A 17543-nucleotide genomic window follows, 5' to 3' on the forward strand; every position below is an offset into this window, starting at 1 on the left:
CTGGATGTTCATTTGAAATGTCTGCCCCAGGAGGAGCCAGGACATTTAAACAAGTCAAACGTGAGAGCCATGAATCACAAATTCAAATTAGATCCACCAAAGCCAGCTACCTTGCTCTAGCCTTGGTAATACTTCCAGGGAGTTGTTCATTCAAATGGCATAGCTTCTTTCAGTGGCACATTTAATTACAGAAACTAATATATGCTTGATAGAAGACATATTTGTTTAGTAAGATACATATAAAGAGGGACCAAAGCTGTTTAAATGCAAAGCATAAACTGGACTCCAATTCACTCTGATAAAGGCCTAGAATAGTTCAGTGCCATGGGTCATAACTGTATTATTGGAAGAGATACCAAATAATAAAATGGATGTGCAGGGCTTCACACACAGCAAATCTTATTTGTGTCTATAGGAAATAATGGCTCAGGACAGCTTTTGGGCATACTGAGCTATAACAATCAAAATGGCCAAAATAAATATTCCTTTATGAGTTGGATTATTATACACACAGATGACAATGTGAGTTCTGAAAGAGATGCACAAGAAATGGTGTCTTGAAAGAAAAGCATGATCCACTGAATCAAGTAACTTGTTTATTTGGTTTACCTTGATATAATTTTCTTTCAGTGTTTGACCATCTTTTCCACAAGGCAGGAAAATCTCACCCCCGTAGTGGATAAAGTAGGTATGGAAGCAATAATGCATTTAATTTGTCACATCATTGATAGCAGGATTAAAACTATGCATTTTTACTTCAAACGTACAGATACTTTATTGCAGAATGCACTGATGGTCATATTTAAAGGAGACCCTTGTTTCTCACTGAAGTCCAATAGAAGTCAATGGGAGTTGCAACCCAACTAAGAGGCTACAGTAAAAGGCCATCTGTCAAGGACACTGTAGTAGCTGATTTCTGCACTCAGTAGGATATTAGATCCAATTTGCTTAAAGATCCCACCCAACGCTTATGTCAACGCTGTAAAAATTGGATGTTCCCGCTCTGACAACTGATGAAAATTGCAGCCATTTTCTGTTTGCTTTTAACATGCTTTTTCTTCTATTTAGAAATCAGGTGCAGAAGGGAGGGGTTGGGATGAAAGCTTGAGCTCAGTTAACCATACCAATAACGCTGCTTTGTGGGAACCCAAGGACAAATTGATAATGATTTGGAGGGCTGAGGAGCTGGGGAGAAAGCCCACGTTTCAGGCTAATTGGAGAACGTCATTTATGACTGCTTATTGGGGGTGGGAACTGCAATTTGTTACTTTGTATTCAGGGGAAGGGAAACTAGTTTTGGGTTCAATTATGTAGTGCTGATACTTTGTTTCCTGAATAAAAGGTTCTTTGAGGAAGAATTCTTGCCTTGAAGTTCTTTTGATGGGTTTCATCTATTGGAACCATGACACCTTATATTCTATGATTGGGTGGCACCTGGAGATCATCATGCTAGGAAATTATACAACAATTTACAATGGCCTCAAAAAAAGATAACTCTAAATTTATTATCAGAAATATTCTAAATATTTCTCTCTGTAATCACATCTACTAGTCCTATTAGGTTCAGCAGGAAGAGTACTTTGAGGGTCCTTCCATGAAATAATGTCATTTAAAAACTCTAATTAAAATATTCAAAATAGAAAAAAATAAACATTAATATATGAAAACTACAAAAAAGTTTTTTGGGGAGTATGTTTTTATCACTTATAAATTATTTCAGTGAGCTGATTTGTTCCATAGGCAAATCAGAATTAATTGCTGATATCAACATAGTCATAATCATAGAGGGACCCACCACATCTTACTGATGTTCTAACAGTGTAAGGCAAACTACAGTAGATATTACTTGGGCTTAGGTCATGTAAGGCTTATACCTTATATGATGAGTGTTCTGAATTGGACTCAAAGGGCAGCTAGCAACCAGAGAGGGTCTTTCAGCAAGGAGTTATGTGAAGTACTGCTTACCACCTGGGTTAGCTGCAGTTTCCAGATGATCTTCAAGAACATCTTATTTATTTATTTATTATTTTTATTTTTATTCCATTTATATCCCGCCCTTCTCCAAAGACTCAGGGCGGCTTACAAACTTAGCAGTAGCCTTCATTCTATGTATATGCCTGCTTATTAGGGCTTTCACACACACCCCAAGCGGCATTATTACAAAGTCAGCTTAATTGCCCCCAACAATCTGGGTCCTCATTTTACCTACCTCAGAAGGATGGAAGGCTGAGTCAAACCTTGAAGCTACATTACAATTCACTAAAGGCAAGTATCTGCCAACCAATCTATTTGCCATTCATATTATGTGTCTGTCAAGAATCACCTGGAACCCAAGCTATGCTAATGTTAACAGAGATAACATGTATAGTATATATTAACTATGTTGTAGTGATCTACCATATATAATTAAGAATGGGTAGAGCCAGGCCATGAGCTGTAACTATCAGAGACTTGATAGTAGGCACAGAAGAACCCTGAATGATTAAATCAACGGCTCATTAATTGAACATTCACTGTCATACGGTGAATATCCAGGAAACTCATAAGTGAGACACAAGGTCAATATTCTTCTATTCTTGATCCTTGAGGGTTGCTATTGAAAGGCACCTCTGCCTTTAAATTTGAAAACAATATACTATAATCAAGATTAGCTATGTTTGATAATTCTCTATTGATTTGTATATTTTAAACCATCTGAATTGGTTTAACTTTATAATTTTAGCTGTTGGCAGCATATTTCATAGCTTAATTGAACTGTAAATATATACAGTACTTCCTTTTATTGATCCTGAATTTCCCCACATTTAGCTTCAAGAGATAAGTTGTAATAGTATGAGAAAGGTAAGAAAAAAGCTCTACATTTGTATTTCAATCTTTACAAGAGTGTATTAAAACAATTGCCAGTTCCAATGACATGCATGGAAGAAGGAAACAAAATTGGCAAGATGATTGTAATGTAAGCTCCGCCCTTTTCAACATGCACATAATATCAACACTTGTATAAAAGGAATATTGATTCAGGGTTGATGTGCTCCATATTGCTTATTATGACATATATGCACCTCATGGTAAGGTCCTCCATTATCCAATTCTTTTTAAGACTGTTCTGTACCAGCCTGCTACCGGCCCTGCAGAAAAGGCAGGGACAACCCCTTTACAAATGGCAAGAGGCTGGAATTACGCCTGCCAAATTTATAGCTACAAAAACAAACAAGACACGAACCAAGAAACAGGAGCTTTAAGAAACAGGAACTATCGAAGCGGTTGCCTTGAGCAAACCAGCCCTCCCCACACATTCTCCTTATATAGAGTTCAGGGCGTGGCTTCTCTCTGCCTCCTTCCGAGAAGCCCCATTGCCTTCCTCTGTTTACTCCTAATTGACTGCCTCCTGCGTCGGGCGTCCTTGAACAGGGCCAGCTGTGGGTCATCTTCATCCACGCTGGCTCACACAGCTGGGTCTCCATGGTGACCAAGTGGGAGGGGCCTGGCTGAGGGCTCTCATCAGCAAGATCTTCAACCCCCTCAGCAAGGTCTTCAACACCCCCCTCCTCCTCCTCTGAGTCGTCCGACCCAACTGCCGAACCCACAGGCTGACCCTGAATCACAACAAAGACAAGCAGCCTCAGATACTGAGGTCCTTCCTAACTGAAAAGATGATCTAGATTATTTGTGTGATTATTTGCATGATAGTAGTCTTTTTCACACCAGTATTCTCCAGTTATCTTAGTAGTATTCTCCAGATATGGAGGGTGCTCTAACACTAGAGGTTTTTAAGAAGAGATTGGATGGCCATTTGTCTAAAATGGTATAGGTTTTCCTGCCAGAGCAGGGGATTGAACTAGAACACTTCCAAGGTCCCTTCCAATTCTGTTATTCTGTTATGCTGCCAGTAGAAGAGTAGGCCATTATTTCAGAAGTTCTCAGGGAAGGCAGCAACTTGTGAAAAAGTATATATTGTTTGTATGTCTAGTGCAGAGCTTCTCAACCTTGGAAACTTGAAGATGTGTGGACGTCAATTCCCAGAATTCCCTAGCTAATCTATGATGGGGAATTCTGGGAATTGAAGTCCATGCATGGTCTAATGCAGGGGTGTCAAACTGCCAGCCCGCAGGCCGGATGCATCATCCCATTGCCGGCAATGGAAAACAGTCATGATATGTCGCGACACATCACGTGACGTTACGAGTTTGACAGCCCTGGTGTAGTGTATATCTTAGGACTGTGCTGTATGCCTAGAGTGGATAAGAACTCTGGAGAATCTGATATTGCACTTAGTATGAATTTAAAAACTAGTAATCGGGGTCTGTATGAGACTTGTTTCAGATATTCAATTCAACTGGACTTTCTTAATGCCACAGGAAAGCTGAAAGAGCTTTCTTGGAGGAATTTTGCTTAGAAAGTTTAGGGAAAAGTATACAGCTAGTCTCAGAAAAAGAACATTTTTTTTGCCATGAATGAAAATCCCATCAGTTAAATGCACATTGTCACACCTTGTTCTCTTGCAGATGAGAGAAAATCTGCAAACTGCTTCCCAAGAGCCTGTCCTTATTTCAACAAAGGAAGAGAAAAAAAACCAAAAAACATCTCTAGAACCAGAGAGGTAAGCACAATAAAAGGAAATAATATTCAGGCAATTGAATCCTCAAGGGAGGCAAACTTGCTGATAGACTGTAAGCCATTTTGTTCTGAAGCTCTCTGCCTGCACATACAATGCATGCATGTTAAAAGAGATGCCAAATTGTGTGAGTGTAGGAAAAAGTTGGAATTTGGAATTTGGAATCATACAAACATTTGGTTAGTCAAAAGCCCATCTAACTTCCTCCATAGCAAATGCATGATTGCTGTGGCAGGAAAAGAATGAGGGTCAGTAGAAACATGCTAAACTGAGGCTGTTTATCGGCTTTAGTAAGGACAGTTACTATCTGTTTTGTAAAGAGAGCTGAATTGTTACAAAGAACAGCAAAGGCAGAGTTTTATAAGGTCTAACCAGGGCAGAGGCCAAAGTCAACAACTAACTAACCTTTTAGTTAGCCACATGGGCATCTGTGGTGGAGGGAGGTATGTGTCAAAAATATCATGTTGCATGTTGAAATGGCACAGAGCTTTGATCTTGTAGTTGCAGTTGACAGTTTGGCTTTTTTTAAATCCTCTCTCCCAAGATGTTCCCAATTAGCCATTAAGCTCATAACACAGATCCCAAGTGGATGTCTATGGAGATTCTCAGTCAACCAGGTTATTCAAGTGATTTTTCAAAAGGCAACTGGACTGTCTTGTGTTGTTTTTTTTCTCTTCCTTGATGATGTTTTACTTCTCGTCCAAGAAGTTTCTTCATTTCTGACAGAATGATAGGGTATGGAAGGATTTATATTCCTTGCAGTTATCTGGTTGTTACCACTTTCTCTGAGGAGCATTGAGGCCACTTGGAGGTTTATCTGTGACCCTGGGTCACCTGAATAATGCAAATGGGTGTGAAATCTTCTTGGAAGGGCTGAAAGGAGTTGTGTTGTAAACAGGAGATAGGTGATGTCATATCCTTCCCCCTCTGTTGAGAAAAGGCTGTTCAGTCTTAATGTAGATGGCCTCTTTGACCCATCTTTCCAACCAGAGGTCCAGAATGGCCATCAGATAACTGCAAAAAAGATAAATCCATTCTCCAAGATTCAGTCAGAACTAAAGAAGAAAAACCAAGAAAGTCCAGTTGTCTTTTTCTTTGGGAAAATCTCTGGTAGATTCATCTTCGATGGATGAAGCTCAGATACAGGAGGAGGGCAGAACCTGCCCAAGGCTGCCTAATAGAAGCCTTTTCTCAGAAGCCTGAGCACCTGGTTTCACACTGTGTCATAGACGAAGCAACTGACACAAGCCCCTGCTTGTATAGAAGCGTATGAAGACAAAGCAACCCTGGGAGCTGCTCAGTGAAGATATGCTTATCCAAAGAGAAGACTCTTTAATGGGCTTGCTTGAGAGTTGGCTGAGCCCCAAAGCTGGGTCCGCATAGGATATTGTAAACTGGAATATAATCTCTCCCTTTGCAGTAACCCAGTACTGAAATAACAGTTGTCTCCTGGTTTTGGTGCCTATTCTGTATATTAGATCTTCCTGCATTATTAGATTTCTACTAGTTTGAGTCTAGGACAGACTTTGGATCCACATTCCTGCCTGTGAGTTTGATTTAATTCCAGACCTGCCTTTTAGGCTTAGCTGCCCAATAATGTGCTGGCTTTCTTCCTTTCTGTGCTTTGCTTTGGGCATCACTGCCCAAGAGAAGAATACCTGAGGCTACTTCTGTAGCATAAGAAATCCTTCTTGTGTTACTTACTAATATGGAAAAGGGAAAAAAGTTTTCTCTCCCAAGTGATCAGCTGATCGTTGCTTTTGCTGATGAATTGCAGTTGTGTCGTGAAAAAGGAATGTGAAATTGGTGCAAATGACAACAACAACAACAACAATAATAAAAATTTCTAAAGGCTGAGACCTGTCCCTAGAGTCCTTATCACAAACAGGCCTAGTTTTCTTTTTAACCAATAATTTTCTGATTAGACAATCCTACTGATTATCAGGAAATTTGCATAAATAGGCAGGAGACACTGTTATATGACATAAAACTTTTGAAATCAGAGACCTCAGAAACAGCTATTATTGTTGTCATTGCTTCTATTGCTTCTAATTCTCTTTAAAAAAAATCAAAACTTTAAAACTCTAGATATACATTGGTATATGGAAATGTTCCGCAACCTAAGCATAATTTTCAAGAACAGTTTCCCTCTATGCCTGAAAAGAAAAGTTTTCTATCAGTGTATTATTATTTTAATAATAATAATAATAATAATAATAATAATAATAATAATAATAATAATAATAATAATAATAATAATAATAATAATAATAATAATAATAATGTGTGTACCTGCTGTAACCCATGCCGGTAAAACATGGACACTAACCTCACAATTGATACAAAAGCTATGAGTAGCCCAAAGAGCCATGGAAAGATACACATTCGGCATAACAAGACAAGATAGAGAGACCTGCACATGGATTAGAGAAGAAACGAAAGTATACAATATCATCAGGAGAGTAAAAGAATTGAAATGGAAATGGGCTGATCACATAGCAAGAAGAATGGATGGCCCGTGGACCAAGGCAGTCATAGAATGAATCCCACTTGATAAAAACCGTCCACGAAAGAGACCTAAAACTAGATGGATCGACGACATCAGCAAGCATTGCAGGCCCAGTTGACAAAAGAAAGCTGAAGACTGTTGGAAACATGAGGAAGAGGCCTTCATCCTGCAGTGAATAGACAGTGGCTAGAATGATGATGATGATCATGATGACGACAATGATGATGATGCAAATGTAGGGGTATATTTTTCCTAAGACCATGGTTGAAAAGAATGGGGTGAGCCCATTGCTTCCCAACATTGTCCATACCAAGTCAGTACAGAAGGAAGGAAGGAAGGAAGGAAGGAAGGAAGGGAGGGAGGGAGGGAGGGAGGGAAGGGAAGGGAAGGGAAGGGAAGGCAGGAAGGAAGGAAGGAAGGCAGGAAGGAAGGAAGGAAGGGAAGGAAGGAAGGAAGGAAGGAAGGGAAGGAAGGAAGATCTTATCACTGCTTTCCACCTTTTCGTGGTTCATCAGCTCCTCTCACTATGCAAGGTTAACATAGGCCATTTTATTTTTCCCACTTACTTTTTTTCAGATGTCCTGCCTATGACCATGGATATTCTAGTTAACTAACATGGCCACCAACTGTTGACAAATCTATGTGAATTTTATCCTATCTTTGTCTAAAATATCTACAATGCATATTGTTAGAAATATACGTCATTGCAAGAATATTGAAGTAATACAGTTTTCTGGGAATTTACAAGAAGAGCAGAACACATCTGGCATTTGGACAATGCCTGAGAATGGTAATAGGGCTGTTTTTACTTCTTCATAAACATGGGTATGATTGAACTCTGCAGTGCAAGATAAGGTTTGCAAGAGTTAACACTGTCTGAAATAAATGAATGTTTAGAAACTGACAAGAACAGAGCAGGTTTGCAGGCCAAGTGTGTTTGAATAATAGCTAGGCTTTTATTGATGAATGTGTATTTCTATCAGCCTCATTACCTCATTATATCCCTCAGTAGTTTTTATATTCAGGAAAGTGATTCTGAAATTTAAATGACCCTCACCTGGTATACCAAAAATAATTATCAACACATATACCAGGCATTTTCTTTCATAAACCCTAATTGTGTTCCCTTCAAAAAGAACATATAAGACACTCAACACAACTCTCCTTCCAATGGAGATGAGGCTGGCGTTCCCTGAGAAAGAAAAGCAAAGTGTGTGTGTGTGTGAGAGAGAGAGAGAGAGAGTGAAAAACTGGATGGAGATGAGGCAAAAAGAAAAGATAATTAGAGGAAAAAAGAAGAGAGAAAGTCCTGGGTTGGGTTTTACTAAAATTCACCAGAAAATGAACTCCTATGCCTCCATGTCAAAAGATTCAGGCTTTGTTGCCCAAATGTCTGAGTCATTTGCACTACTTATTCTTACCAGTAAATATGAGATAATCCCAGCCCCTTCACAGGTTCCTCATTTGAGGAATTTTTTTTGTCTGCCTGTAGATTAAAGGCTATAATTTTCCATTTAAAAATAATGATTCTTCTCTGAGTTTAGCACTGATAGATTTCTATGTTGTGTTAGCTCTAGATTTTTTACTGGGAATCACAATATTGCCTGAATCTCTATGACTTCACTACATCATCCTTTTCATACATATTTTTTCATACATATTAAATCATTAGTGAGATGTTGTTTATGAAATAACTGATTACGGAGACTTCCTCATGGTGACATCCTGCAGATATATTTCAGAACAATTAATGTGACTAATGACTATAATGAACTGGTGACGATCAGAACTAAAATCCAACACAAGCTGAGAAAATCTGCACAAGGTATTTTAATCATTTTTAAAGAAATGTCTAAAGGGCTGGGAACAATTTATAGAGAGCAGAAATGAATGGTTATCAGAAATGATGGTTATCACCATCAAAGAGACTAACTAAAGGCTTGTTTTTCAATTATACTTCCAAAATACACTTTTCTATAGTGGGTTGCTTCAAATGCTTCTGTCCTTTTGGGATATTGGAGACTAACACAGCAGATCATTGGCTATCTTGTAGATGAAGGAACATAATATTTACCAAGTTCTCTAATAGTTTGAAAGCTGCCTTTTACCACTAGTTCTCTAATAGCACAATGTTCGCAACATATGCCTTGTTAACAGAAACTTCTTGGTTTGAAATCCAGCAGAATATTTTATTGATTTTTTTTTCTTTCCTAAAACTTGTTACTTTTCATGTTGCTTTTTTAAAGCCGAGTGGAGCAGTGTTTTATCAATTTTTCATTCACATAAGACACAAGGGAAATGATTCATATCATATTTTAATAGGGCTGTATTTTAAAAATAGAGCTGTAAAAGTTGTTTAGAACAAGTGCTTTGCAATGTGAAAGAAACACCTGTCTTTGAATCATTAAAGCAGCCATGTCTATTTCCAGACCTGAAGCTGTCTATGCATGTATGTATGTGCACAGCCACTTGGCACATTCATACGAATGTATATAAAGTAACTTCTTCAAACTCTTAAGATCTTTTACAGGAAGATGATTCACGGTTGGGTTGGGTTGTTCCCCTTTTAGTTTTGGTATCTTTTTATATAATTACACAATTATCTTGTCTCTGGAAAAGAAAAAAAAAGAAAAACTTTTCTTTTCTTAAAAAAAACAATTATAGGTAAAACACACATTATTCTAAGCTTTATATAAAAGCAAATATTTGTGGTTTCACAAGTTTATCTTTTCCTTAAAAGTATGTGAGCAAAAATATTTTCTTCAGTTTCTCTCATTCATCTAATTATTTGTGCTCAACTCACTTTTAAAACATATTGTGCAATACTGTTTTCTTTCCATTCTGTTTTTGGCCACTTTTTAAAAATATGTAGTTTCCTCTATATTCTTATATTCATGTTAGCTAGTAAAATTTTGGCAGCCACCCTATTTGTAAATAAATAATGTAGAAATTCTTACTATTGGAAATCTGAATTAATCAGCAATATGATTACAAGGAGAAATGGGCATCTTCTGATTAGCTCCATGGGCATTTAGAGTCACTTCCTTACAATTAAAGTATAGTTTGGACAACAATTGCAATGGGCTAATGTTACTTAATTTTAGTTAATTTGGTTTTAATTATTTTATTTATTTAATTAATTGCCTAATAGCTCAAGTCCTCTGAACAGTTTACACTAAAACACACACCTGTACATATCCACACTCATAAATACAATTCAGCTATTGTGTTTATTCATTATGGCTCTGGGTGCCTACAATACTGCTAAGCTTGTAAGCCGCCCTGAGTCTTCGGAGAAGGGCGGGATATAAATGGAATTAAAATAAAATAAAATAAAAAATATGGAAAACTAGTAAAAAAATATAAAGAAAAAAAAGCAGTGACTGTCACTGGTTGACAAGATTGAGGACGGATTTTAATTGCTGATCCTGGTCAAAAGGAGTTTTTACTGAATGATATGATTTGGACAGATCACTTGTTACATCTTTTTTTATGTCTTCATCTATTACGACTTATTGGAGAAAGTGTTAGGCATAGGGCTGAACTCATTCTGAGGAAGCAGAGCTTGACTCAGCTTCTTTTCTAGTACTGGGTTCTCCATTAAGAACAAACAAGTGGCTTCAAGGATCTAATGAAGTTTGGGCATAGTAGCCCTATACTCTGATGGCATGATGACTGATTGATTGGTTGACTTTGGGCCAGGAAGTCCTGGTCTTCCCGACATTAGGAGTAGGCAGCCAAGCCTGAATCTGAATTCCAAATCTTACTGTCTGATAACTAATAAAATTGGGAATATCTCAAACCCACTTTGGTTAATTGCAAGTTTATTGCATGCACCTTACTCTGTTTACTTGCAATGCTCAGTTAAGCACCACGAGTCCAAATCAAACAGGAATTGTAAACTTACGGTGTTCAAAGATGCTTATGTATTAAAAATAGCGCCAACTTTGCAATCAAATAGAAAGAGCAACAAATTTAGAAAAGTCCTGAAACTTATAGAAAAAAACTCTCTTAAGAATGAGGAACCACATAAACTATTTGAATAATGGCAAAACTTGTTCACTGGATTTGAAGGATTGGCTGCTGGAAGAAGGGACAGAAAATTGGGGAAAACAATAGAATGGCATATTTTGCAAAAAGGTATAACTAGATGGTTTCCTGTTATGAATTTATTTTTATCAGGGTTTTTTTCTGGCCTCACTAAATACTCCTAATTTCATTTTCTATATGAAATATGCTACTAAGAATTCAGTGGCATTTTCTTATGCAGAAATGCACAAAAGTAAATATAGTGTTAGTAGAACAACTTAGCAAATTTTTGTGTATGTTATATTTTTATGTTGTTTGCTTCCTTTTCTTGTTTAACTGCAAATAAAAGGGGGGTGAATAATTATTAGGTATATTTATAATGCACTTACAATCAAAAAAGGTTGGGATGACATGACTTTTCTAAACCAAACAGCTCTGGGAAATATATTTATCTGCAGGACAGTGATTGTCCCAAAATCATTGATTTTGACTTTGTTGTAATGTGAACAGAGGTTTCCACATCCTAGCTGGGTGGTTTATGATCCAGTCAACACAGATTCTGTTGAATATAGAACATTATACTGCAGGATAACAGCACTTAGCTAGGACTTGGTTGATCTCAAGAGGATTGGTTCTCATACATTTGGATGGGAGACCACTAGGAATTGTAATTCAGATTGTACTGATAATAATTCTAGAAGGTAGAAATTGAATTTTCAGTTATAGAACTCCATCTTGCTGATCTAGTAGAGTTCAGCTTTTGGCTAGAAAAGAATCAGAATCAGGATAAGGATAAGGCACAGGTCTGCAACCCACGGCTCCGGAGCCGCATGCTGTCTCCTGCGGCTCCCAGTCCTCCGGCATGTGCAGTCCCCCCCAAAAAAAAGTGGGACTAAAAAAGTTCAACCAATCAATTCAAATATGCAGGGTAGGTGCATATCTCGCCTTGGCTCCACTCTTCAGTCAAACCCTGTTCTGCGCATGTGCGCATGTACACGCATGTGCACACATTTTTTGCGGCTCCCAGTTTTTCCTTTTGTGAGGGAACCGGTTCCGAGTGGCTCTTTCACTGTTTCAGGTTGCTGACCCCTGGGGAAGCAATCAATCAAGTCTTTACTTGAAGATCACTTCTTGGTTGCTCCAGGAAATCAGAGAAGTGATCCATGTAATTTTCCAAGCAAATTGTCATTACCAGGTTGGGCAGGTGTTTTGTGTGTGTGTGTGAGGGAGAGAGAGAGGGAAAGAAAGAGAGAGAGAACTGGTAAGTGGAATCCACAAAAGCCTTCCATTTCACATGGCTTATTTTCTTTTACTATTCTCTTCCTTCTCTTTGTGTAGAAAGGCATAACTCCAAGGTCCAACAAGATGACATTGTTTGATGACGGATTCAGAATGAGCTTTCTTTGCTAGGTCTGGTCAAATGAGCAAAAGCAATGGGGGACAGGCATTCCCAGAAAAAGCTTGGTCCTATGCCATGTAGGGCTTTATCCATCTGCAGCTTCTAAAAATTGGGGAGAAATTTTAGGGGGGAAAACCCTTTCCAATATTTAGCATCTTTAGTGCTAAATCTTGTGCAGGATATTTATATGTAAGATTATACTCTCCAGTCATTGCTCCCAAGCAAATGTTTTTCTTTTTTGCCAGTATTTCATAAGGCCTGTTCAAGAATCCAAGCAATAAAAAAATTCTGCGTACGGCTAAAATTGAACCTATGGCTTAAGGTTGTGTAATGGTCAATGGGAATTTCCTAGAGAGACAGAAGGAAGAAGCTTTTCCCAGATGACCTTGAAGGACTAACACCAATCTTGCAATTCTGAAAGCCTCTCTCCCCCCTTGCCTTTGCTTTCCAAGGAACTGGGGTGGGGGTCCTTTCTCAGACATTTTAACATGTCCCCATTTCTTCCTGCTATACAGATGGCCCCCTCAAAGGATGGTTCAGAGGAAGAGGAGGAGGAAGAATTGGAGCTGGGACCATCTGACAGGGAAGACATACCAGGGGCTTAGGACGATGCTGTCCTAGGCCCCTCAGGTACTGGAGGAGGTGGTCAACCAGATGGAGAGCTGCCTGCCTGCACAGACACAGGGGAGGATTGGCTAATGACCAGCAGTGGGCTGATAGGTAGCCAATCTCCTCTGATGAAGAACAGATGACTGCTCCACTCAATCCAAGGGCAAGGAGAGTAGAGCGTAGGCAAACCCAGTGAAGGGCTGCAAGGCTACTTGGGAGGAGGTTACCCCACCCCTCCTCACAAGGAATGCCTGGAGAAGAGTAGCTTAAGGAGAAGCCATCAGGAGCTAGTCTTTGGCAGGAACAATTGTTTGCTTTGGCTTACACTTCCCGGCTTTTACTCATGCCTGTTGCTGTTTGCCTTTCCTCATTTGGAAGATTGCCCTTTGCATTTTGTTTTGGACCTTGCCCTTCTGTGGTGGCCTACGTTGGGCCTTTGCTTCACTGGGGCTTTGGTACTGTTTCTTTTCTGGGACCTGTTTCTTTTCCTGAGAGCTGCCCATGTCTTGTGGCTGGACCCCGCCTGATGGATTGGACTTGGAATCCTGGACATTGCTCTTACTCTGGGGGCTTTCTTGGGGGCTGTTTTTGGGGGGACTGAGTGTGGCTGCCTTCAGCGTAGTGTGAAGGAGGACCTCTACCGGTTGTTGGAGGGACATTGGCTGGAACATTAAGAGAAATAAAGAACTCTTTAGAGGCCTGCATTGCCTTGACCACCTGGATCATAATACCATCATTCCCTGGAAAGACTTATATGACTGCCCATATTAGGTACATAACCCTGGGTGGCTTGCACAAAGAACAATAAAACCAACATCTTCCACTCAGTATTTGTATTTAATAGCCTCCAGCCTCACCCTAGTCTAGGATTCATGGGAAGGAAGGCCTCCAGCCTTTCAGGGCCTTCTAGAAGGTTAAATGTGAAGCAGTTGCTGGATTTTGGGATATTTCAGAGGGTTTGGGCAGCTATGGGGAAAGTGCATCTCCTAGGTCCCACCCGATGACAATATTTTAAAGAAAGGACCTGAAACATGCCCATTCTATCCAATCTAGTGGAACAGGCAGATATCTTCTGGAAGAGATGGTCTCACTGTATGACACATAGGAATGCACATACAGTTTTATTATTTCCATAATGAGTGGGCACCAAACTGAAAATACTTTCCTAGAAATTTTTTTTTAAAAATGCTTTCGTGTTGAAGAAAAAATCTTCATCAGGATCCAGGCCAAGCCGGGAATAAACAACATGGAGACTGCTTTAGAAAGAAAGTTGTAGTTTATTGAAGAAGAGAGCCAGACAGAAAGATGGCTTTCTATCTTTTTAAAAGATCTTCTCCATTCTTCCTTTGGGGAAATATATTCTGCCTTTTTAATATTTCCCAAAATATTTCTTTCTCTGGATTCTTTCCACAATATATTACCTCATGAATCAGCTCTTCTCGGAGTAGAACATTCCCTTGCAAATTACCAGCCTAGGATGTGAGGAAGGACTTGGAAAAGTTGAATCACTCATATATTGAATTACTTGCTGTCTTCTGTTAAAAGGTTTATAATTGGGTTGTTTTAAAAAGACTTCCAGAGGTACAGAATAATTTCACCGTCTAACAAATCAATAAGTATAACAGGATAATAGGCACCTAATTGCCTTGCTTAGCTAGAGGATATTATTTATTTCTATACAAGTTTTTCATTAGAAATCACTACAAGACCTCCTTGTTAGCTACCTTAGATGTGACTGAAAATGCATTAGATTGAAAATAGCACAAATGGCTAGAAATCCATTATTTATTACCAACTGTATTTTTAGACTTCAGAGTGAAATACCTCTCTCAAGCAAATATGACAGCTGATACCTGCATGTGTCTGTATACACATGTGTACATACAGTTTGAAAAGAATGTGATCAAATTGGGAAGGCAGGAAAAAAGCTCTCTTTTTTGCAGTTAGGTTTGCAAGTGAGAACATATGCCATGGCTGGCTCAGGAATTTGAGTTGAAGTCCACAGGTCGTAATGTTGCCATAGTTGCCCACCCTGGTGTATGCCATAGGACTTGCTGTCAGCAAAAGTAGATCCAAGAAAATATGTGAGTTTATTTTGCCCACCTGTAGGAAGGAAATATTCTAAAAATGCTGATATATGAATGCATGTTTGCACCCAAGGAAGTGTTATGCTCTCAGTATGAATGAAACCACAATGAGTAGTAGATGCATTATTTCGGATTAGTCTTGTACTATACTGAAATACTTAGAACGAATATGTCCTGCTCAGTTATGTATGTGTATTTTTTAAAAGAAATGTCTTATCATATTGGAATTTCTAATAAAGTATCTCAGTCCAAAATCTCTTTGGTAATGAAATATTAAGCAAATGCATGTACATTTAACAACAGGACTATCTCCTTATACATACTTTCACTTTCCAAGTTTAAAAAGTGCACTAAAAATGCTAAAGTCAGAAAGGCTGCAGATCTACAGAAGCTAATACAATTCTGCTATACTTCTTTCTTGCATTGAGGAAATTATGGTTCTTTGCTTGATTGAGCTTCTGGTTTTATTGAACTAGTGTAGACCCAGTGTTAGATGGAAGTGCTGTTGAATAACAGGAAACAGCCAACTCAATGGTATAAGATTTAATTTACTGTAAGTGAAAACTTCCCAAGGATAACTGGGGGTTACACTGGACTTTGGGGAAAAAAAAATCTTTTAAAATTCAAGTGGATTGGTAAAAGGAAAGTTGAAAGAGAAGATAAAGGAGATGAAATATCCCCAAAATACTTGAAGTTAACTCAACACCACAATAATATGCCTTCATGTAGATTATACACTGCAGATCGAAAATGATTTAATAAAGGCAAAGAGTGTAGCTAAAACAAACTGGGGCAACGCACCCATAATGGAAACGAAAGCTTCCTGGAGATACTGTGAAATTATTACATTAAGAAGCATTGTACTAAGAAGCACTGAGAAAACAAACACAAACATAAAAGTACATAAGAGAAATGCAAAATAATTGTGCTGAATACTAAAAAATGCTTTGAGTTGCACATCATTATTAAGACATGCAATAAAAAATATAGATCAGAAGCAGAAAAGTAACTAACCCAGCAGTTGAATTGAAGAGTGTGACCAAGAATATCCTTTTAAGACTTTTCTTAAAATTCAGCCATGGTGTTACTAAAATTAAAATTGAAAACTAGTTCATGTAAGCACCATTTTAAAAAAAAAATCTTGGGGAAATTAAAATCTATTTTAAGTAAATTGATGAAAAATTTCACATATATATGAAAAAGCAATACAGCTTCTGCCAAGGTAATATTTTCAGGGTCCTCTAGAGTTCAAAAACATATCTGGACTGTCAGGGACAGATTTTTGTACTAAGAGACCCACATGGCACCTTCACTAATTTTTTTTTCCTTCCAGGTTGAGACGTTTCTTTTCTCTAGGATAGATTTTTTTAAAATTAGATTTTAATTTTAAAGACCTCTTCATTCGACAAAGTCTTTAGAAAGTTTTGTAATATCTTCTGGTACTATTTATTAATTTACTTTTCTGTTTTTATTGTTTTATAGCTCTTCTGTTTAACATTCTGAAGTAATTTTGCAATCTAACTGGAGGACTTTGACTATTGAGTGGAGCATAATAAATAGTTATGACAGCCATTAAGATGTTCAAAATAAAAATCATATGCAGACAGAAAGAATAGGTACTGAAAGGCTGATATTATCCAATGCACTTTATATATATGTAGTTATTTTTTCAAGGACAATGTAGTAAAAATATATGAAAAGAAACACAAACTTCATTCTTGTGAACATAGGGTGCTCTTCTTGAACTGATTCAATAAAACTATTAATTAAAGATCACAAATTATGAAAACAAATTATGATCTAGTAAAAAAACCTAAGACTTATAAAAGTATCTCTTCAACTAGAAATGTATTTTTTGTTGTTGTTGTTATGGGACAGACTGGAACAATTACCCATATTCCCATAAGTATATTGCCCTTGAGATATTTTTAGAGTCTGTCCAAATCCTCTCACCAAATGCTTTCTCTACTTCCACTGGCAGTTTGAAGCTTCCATGTCTTGTATTCTTAAACAAAAATATATGTTGTAGGTAGATATATACATATATAGATAGATATATGGAGGCTAACTCAGCATAATACAGGGAAAGATCTCCCCTTTTTAATAAAGTAGGTCAGATGCATTTTTAAATGGATAGTTCAGCATTTTTAAAAGGTTGCAATGAAAGAGCACATAAGTACACTTTGAATTCAGGTGTAACATTTTCATAAGCAAAAAGTGGAATGAAGGCTGAGAAGCAAGTTCTTATTTTTAAAAAAATATATAATAATAATAATAATAATAATAATAATAATA

General features: G+C 37.8%; 2 long non-coding RNA genes across 2 annotated transcripts in view; both read left to right on the forward strand.

The window, feature by feature from the left end:
- The first annotated feature begins 4461 nt into the window (after positions 1–4461).
- The window catches only part of LOC308660689, a 30858-nt gene continuing 17776 nt past the window's right edge, over positions 4462–17543 (forward strand). Inside the window, exon 1 of the long non-coding RNA XR_014024790.1 lies at positions 4462–4600. This is a non-coding gene — a long non-coding RNA (uncharacterized lncRNA). The remainder of the gene's footprint in view (positions 4601–17543) is intronic.
- On the forward strand, positions 7766–15492 carry LOC308660688. The gene is made up of 3 exons (XR_014024789.1): positions 7766–7914; positions 8797–8949; positions 13068–15492. It is a non-coding gene; the product is annotated as an uncharacterized lncRNA (long non-coding RNA).

The sequence above is a fragment of the Vipera berus genome (assembly GCF_964194415.1).
Source record: "Vipera berus genome assembly, chromosome: 1".
Taxonomy (NCBI): Eukaryota; Metazoa; Chordata; class Lepidosauria; order Squamata; family Viperidae; genus Vipera; species Vipera berus.